Source organism: Apium graveolens, chromosome 11 (genome assembly GCF_009905375.1).
Source record: "Apium graveolens cultivar Ventura chromosome 11, ASM990537v1, whole genome shotgun sequence".
Lineage (NCBI taxonomy): Eukaryota > Viridiplantae > Streptophyta > Magnoliopsida > Apiales > Apiaceae > Apium > Apium graveolens.
The window spans coordinates 178,154,926-178,162,277 of NC_133657.1; the positions used below are offsets into that span (position 1 = coordinate 178,154,926).

A 7,352-nucleotide genomic window follows, 5' to 3' on the forward strand; every position below is an offset into this window, starting at 1 on the left:
TGTAACATTAGGGGGCATTACGTATACGAGCATTACAATAGACACCCTAATGTAACACTTCACTGATCTATTGTAACAGAGAGGAAAACGTCATAATAGGCACCTACTGTAACACTAACAGCCCCAAATGTAACACAAAATGAGTGATACAATAGCTTGGTCAAGATTATATAAGTGGGATCCACTCGTGAGCCCATATAGTATATTGTAACAATATATTTTATCTATTGCAACACCAATTTTTTATAATTAACCAATACTAACATAATACTAGTTTTAAACAAACAATACAGTAGGATAGACAAATGTGAGGATTAATTTTAAATATTTCAAATACATGTTATTTTTAAATAACATTCCCAGTAACAACGTAACATCAAAAAAGTCATACATAACAGTCTCATCTCCAAACCTAGTGTAAATGATAACTCTGCTAGATTACTATAAGTATACTGACAAACATAACATGGTTGTAGTGATAACTATTCTCGCAAATTCTGAATAATTCTCCTTGGTGCAAGCAATGTCGATCATGTTTGTATCAGATAGTTTGCCGAAACCAAGGTTGAAGATCAAGTTTTCCTCTAAAATAATTAAAGTTGGAATAAAAAGCGGGTCTTGTGAATCTAGCAAGCAGTTGTGGATAAATGAGAGTTGTGCTCAGAATGTATCTCTTAGTGGGAATAAGGAAACCATGAGGAAGGAATTAGGAAAAGTTGCTCCTCAATCTTCCCACGGCTTAAAATTATTTTGTTCTGATAGTGTAAAGGACAGCTCTCCAGTACGAAGCTATCTGAAGCGTGGACCATCAGGTGTTATAGATACTGTTTTAAATAAAAGACAGAAGATGGATCGTAGTTTGAAGCGCTATTGTGGCAATATTCTGGAAGCACTGATTAAGCTATCAGATGTATTTATGAAAACAAATGTATTGTTAGTACCCTGAAAATATAGCAAAGGATGAGAACATGAAACAAAAATGGGGCAAAAAGCTATCAGAAAAGGTACTTGAGTCACCTGATATCTTCTCTTGAGTGATGGTCTCAAGGGTGCTTCAACATAACCACCAAATACTGCACCTCTACGATCTCCAACAACCTAAGAAATAAATGGCATTGGTTGCAAGATAACCCAGAAGGTCAAAGAAATTCAACCAAAATGCACCATTTGCTAAATAACAAACGATAGACACACACGCAGATGACACAACCGAAGGGCTTTCAAGCGGTATTTTCTTGTGATTCTAAACTTCATATGATCGACTCAACCAAGAATGTGGAAGTCAAATAAAGCTCTTGACTCCTGAGAACTGAGTAGTCGGTAGAAATAAAAAAGAGAAAAACATAAAAATTGCAATTAAGGAAAGAACCGCGAGGAGGGCTCTTATGCAGAGATTGGAGGAGTTCACTTATTAATGTGATCCTTGTCTTGATATTAGCTTCTCCTTGATCGTGGTATAGAGCACATATTAGTTAAGAATCTAGAACTTAATGGCATATATTGAAACCTTAATATGCAAAATCCAAAAAAATGATTTGGGCAGATGAAAGGATATTGATGCTCAGAGTTTTCACAACATGGTAGGTAAGTAATAGCAGGCATGACTATGAATGATCCCAGTAAAAAAATGCTAGAGAAAGTTAACAACAGAAGCAATTGAAAAGAAAAAAATAGCTAATTTTTTAGTTTGGCAACTAATGAGAGTTTATTTAGGTTCACCTCAAAACACAGAAGTCATATCCTTTAGAGTTTCCGGTGTCTCGATCCTTAACAAGGTCAAAACAACGGAAAGGTGTGCATAATTCTATAATAAAATTTGCCGAAAAACAAAGGTAATGGTCCAGAAAATCTGCAGAAAAACAAACAAAACATATGTTGGAAAATGGCCATAAACATGATGAAAACGCCTGAAAAACTGCTGAAACGCACTTAAAAACTAACCCGAACCAGCGCATGATTCAGCTCCTGAATCAGTTCTGATATTCACCAAGAAACACTATAAAAAGAGCTCCAATAACTCATAAAATCTGCTTAAAAAATCTGTTCAAAAGTGCTACCTTATATGCTGAATTTCACTGCAAAAAAGTACTAAAAGAGTAAGAAACCAGACATAAATCTGATATAACTTGGGGTATTAAGCTTCAAAATTTTCCGCAAGATTATGATAAGAAAAAAGCACTAACTTCCATAAATCTAATATAAAACTCGACGGAATTCACCGAAAAAAGGCACCGGAAACTCAGGTCAAAACTCGCCTGAAAATCAAGAAGAAAATGATTAAAAAATCAGTGTTTTAACTCCTAAAATGTACAGAGGAATTGAAAAAGACTTGTCAAAAAGCAAGCAAAGCAGTTGTGAGCCCAAACCCAAAACTATATATATCGACTTTTTATCTTTCATCGACTTTTCAATATGAAGCATTCAAAACCAATTGAGACACCTAATCAGTCAAAAACCCCTAATTAGTATCTTAATTAACTCAAACATAAACTCAAATCCCCTAATTTGTCAAATAAAAATAAATTACTAATCGAAGTGGAGAGAAGAAGATGGTAACAATATGCTTAGCCTTAAATATTATCTCAAAATTGGACAGAAAATTAAAAATGAGAAATCTAACCAGAGCGAAGAAGAAAAGTTTGTAATTGTTGTCGTAGTCAACCAAGGGGAGAGAGAATGAGTGTACAGGCCCGGAAAGTGAGGGTCGATCTAATTTTTGAGATGGTGTTTGATGAGAGACAGAGCTGAGAAAGGGGGTTGAGAGAGAGTCCGAGGGTGTAAAGGGGGAAAGTTGAGAGAGATTTGTCATTCGGGGAAGGAATACAACTGGGTTTTCTTTTAGGGGAAAAAGACCGCCCAAATTTTCACTTAGGAAATCGTGCATAATTTTTTATTTTAATTATTTAATTATTATTTATCAAATAAAAAATAAAGATATTTTTATCTTATTGTACACAATTTTTAAAATCAAATAATATTATATGTTATATTCTTCATTCACTTATAAACTAGAATATAATTTTATTACTAATTTATGATAAAAATTTTACTTTAATATTTTCAAAATTAAAAAAGTAACTAATGTAACACCAGGTACTGGTGTTACATGTTGTGCAACACCAACAATTTTATGCAACACTCACTTTATAACTATTGTAACAATAATTGAGAGATGTTACAATAGGACAAAAATTTCATAGCTAATGTAACACTGCTTGTAACACTTGCATTACAATAGCTCACTTATGGCATAGTGGAAGCAAGCAACCTCTGAAAGAGCTCAAGTTGTCTTGATATTAGAAGATAAAGGAAAGGAAACCTATGACATTGCTCATGTTAAACCTTCAAAACTTCCACTACCTGGGTTCACTAAAGCTCAACAATCTACTCAACCATTGAAGACTACATCAAGTGGTTTTGAAGCAAGAGTTATTCGAGGGAAGGAATCTAGAGATAAAACAAGACTGAGTAATGCTGATGAGAGAAGAGTAAACAACTCTACCTTAGATCCTACATCTCTTTCTGAACCAGGAGTATGAACAACTCCTAAAAGATTGAATCAACTGGAGTCTGTACAAATGGTCTACTACTCTGTATTAAAAGAAGATATCATGTCATATTTTATGACAAATGGGAGGGTATTCTGTAACAACCCCAATTTTTGGAATTTTTGAAACACTGATGAATAGTAAATTTTGCTGATGATGCTGATTAAGGAAAATTATCAGACCACACTATATAGAAGTATTGTTATGGAAATTCTAAGATCGTATTAGTATTCCATAAAATAAATAAGTGTATGTAAAGATCGTCAGAATCCAAATTCGAACACTTTGATTTTTCCCGAAAATCCACCAGATACCGAAAGAATTGAGTATAAGGTAACATGATTAAAAGAATTTAAATTCAAGGATTATAAGAGGTGATCATAAAAGAAATATAAAATATTGAGAAAGGGTAGGGGAACCCAAGTAATAAGATCTCGGATATGATCCCTCAAACGGATAACGAGAACAAAATTTAAGTGAACCGTCAAACAAATACGCGACCAAGAGACAAGCTTGTACAAGCATCCAAGGTATTATGACATCATCAAACCACAAGACAAAGGCATGTGGCAAATGGATAACATAAGGAAGATGACATAAGCATGACAAGTGGATAGGTTTTGTTGGTTGAATACTAGCCAAGAATTATTAACCATCGTAAAAAGGTTAAAATCAATTCTTAAGTCAAAAGCAGAAGCAACCAAGAAAACACATTCATTTCTCCCCCCCCATCTCCTTGCTCACGGCTTTTTGAAGAAAAACAAGGAAGAAAAATTCCAAAACCCAAGCTCCACTTAATCATAATTCAAGAGGTGTTTCTTTAGCTTCCATAATTCATAACTTAGATGAGCCATAAGTTTAAGCTCAAGATTCCATGTTTAACATATCTAATCAATTCATCAAAGTTCTTGGTTAATAGTGTTTTCAAGAAACTAACTTTATGTTTTCTAATGTTTTCTTCAAGATCCAAGTTTAGTAGAGATAGTTAGTGGTTATTTAAGGCTTCCTAAGTGATTCTCCACTCTCCAAGTAAGGTATAACTTCTCAAATCCTTAGTCTTAAGTTTTGTTGGTTTGGATTTCATAATGTTTAGATGATGGGTTACTGTAATGGGTGTGTACTCATGTTTAGAGCTTTGTTTAGTAAGTGGTTTTGTTGATTTTGGACTCAGGAGTGATACTTGTTGGATTTGATGTTCTTGGTCACATTTTGACTTGGTTTAGATGAATAAGTTGACATCTTGAGTTTTAGTTAAATGATCTTGTATGTGGTTGAATGATGGTGGAATGGTGTTGATTGGTGGTGGTTTCATATTGAATTGATTGAGTAAAAATTTGGGAATTGCTAAGTTATAGGCGTCGTAATGCCCAATTTTCCTTAGACTGTTTTATGCTTAAATTTTGCACCCGAACACTCACTTCCATAAACTGACCATTACCATGTTTAGATAGTTCTTGTTACGTGCTTCGTTTTGATATGTGGTTCGCTTGAATTCGATGTACGGTTTAGGAGAAATGACCGTTTTAAGTAATGGCGTTTCGCGAACGAACCACTATCCCTCGCCTTACCTTGAAACCTTGGTTCAGGGCCTTAAATGACTAATTAGAGTATGAACCAATTATGTAAAGTGGATTAGGCAGTTGGTAGAGTATCGCGAAAGAATCACCTTAAAATTCTTAATGGTTAATTTATTAAAAATGGTGGAGCCGAGGGTACTTGAATGACTTATGTGATTCGTTAAGGGTAAAAGCGACCATAAGCGAACGTTAGGGTACAATTGGTTAAAGTCTAGTTTCTTAAGCGACCGGGGTTTAATTCCGACTTATGTTATTGTTCATAGGTTATCTGACCCACTCTAAGCTTAAGTCTATCCGGGAACACTCAGGCAAGTTTTCTACCTGTTATACTGTTGTTGTGATGTATATATGTATATGCATTATCTTGGGATAAATGCATGATTTTTATTAGCAAATCTTGCGATATATTGAAGCATGATGATGTGGTATATATGCATGCCTGTTTCGTAATCTTGATATCTAATTGTTGATTCAAATGCTTATAAGTTGCATAATACCTATGCTAGAGATAAACAGTAGTTGCATATACCCTTAGTATAGGGTACCCAAAGGTGAACATTTTCTAAACCGGGAGTCGATGTTCTCGAGTATAATATATATATATATATATATATATATATAGATATAGTTTTCAAAACTATTAATCAAATAAGGTTTATTCGATAACTTTATTTTATTTAATGAATATTATTTTGAATATTCATTCGAGGACTTATGACTCCGCTTATTTTATATAATGAATATTATTTTGAATATTCATTCGAGGACTTATGACTCCGCTTCTTTTATTAAATAATATTCTTTATTTTATTAAAAATAATGTTTCAAAAATCAACCTTATTTTCGATTATTCAAATAAAGATCGTACTTTCATATAAGTATATCTTTGGTTATTTATTATTCATTACAAGTGTGGGTTTTAAAACTTATACTTCAATTATTTTTATAAAGATTATCCTTTATGGGAATATTATTTAAATAATAATATTCAGATATTCTCCAACATATCGGGACTGATTTATTTTATTAAATCAGCATTACTCCAAACATTCTTAAAAATATTTTCGAGTCTTGAAAATGATTTTAAAAAGTTAGAGCGGATCCCAAAACTCGTTTTCAAATTTAAGATCTTCCTTTCGAAGAGGATTTAAATACTCGCTTAAAAATTGAGGGATCAGGCTCTGTGGTGTATTTTATATTTGCAACGAGGTTGCTGTTTTGATAAATGAATTGATAATTTACCCAATGTTCGAGAAGTAAGTCCATCTAATTGAGTCGGCATAAGCGACAGGCCGGGGTACGGTCTATCAAAATGTAAGTGGCTGGGTGGCAGTCCATCGACGCGTAAGAGGCCGGATGGCGGTCCAGCACAATATCCTACTGCGGCCAGGGTGATGACCGGTGGGGGATTCATCCATCTAATAGTAGAAAAGGTTACTTATTGCTATCTTTGCCTGATCAGCAAGATATCAGGTTTATGCCAAAATTCTCTTCTTTCCAAATTCATTGGATATCACAACTCTGTTTATACTTTTCATAACAGAGGTTTTTAGGGAATGTATGAGATATATATATAGGTGTATATATCTATAGGGACTTAAATGAAGTATCTCGTACCTTCATTTCTTTTGAATGATATTTCAAAGAATGAATCAAGTCTTATCTTGTAGTCTCATCTATATGATGAACTTTTGAAACTAATTATAACTTGAACGGTGGTAGTTCAAGTAGTATTCGGAAAAGATATAAGTGTATTGGAGTATCTTGTAACTTCATTTTTTCAACTTATATCTAGTAAATGATTATCTTATGCATGCCAAAGATTTTCAGAAAAACGTTGAGACAAGGTTAGATATATGAGATCACCTTGGAACGATATTTTATACAGTTATAAACTGGAACTCTGTGTATATTATACATGTTAGAGGATTTCAAAGATTTGAGAAGTATATATGTATATATATACTGAATATTTTTTGACTTCACCGCATTAAGATAACAAACTTGGTTCATTTCTTCTTGACCCAGACTTTCATGAGTAATATGAGAATGCTCATATATTGTTAATTATTATACATATTATTTTGGTGGGCTTGTTGCTCACCCTTGCTTTCTTCTTTCATCACACAATAACAAATAGACAAGATGAACAGGATCAAGCTCCCAATTCGTGAGCATTTAGGAAACATTCCGCAGTTTCCTATAGGCGTTGATGCCGTTGTAGCTG

The 7,352-nt window shown here is 33.6% G+C and overlaps 1 long non-coding RNA gene across 1 annotated transcript; it reads right to left on the reverse strand.

The window, feature by feature from the left end:
• Positions 1-314: 314 nt before the first annotated feature.
• On the reverse strand, positions 315-2,820 carry LOC141697804 (uncharacterized). The gene is made up of 5 exons (XR_012564853.1): positions 2,621-2,820; positions 1,942-2,255; positions 1,720-1,849; positions 1,018-1,098; positions 315-942 (listed from the first exon to the last, which is right to left on the reverse strand). It is a non-coding gene; the product is annotated as an uncharacterized LOC141697804 (long non-coding RNA).
• Positions 2,821-7,352: the final 4,532 nt, after the last annotated feature.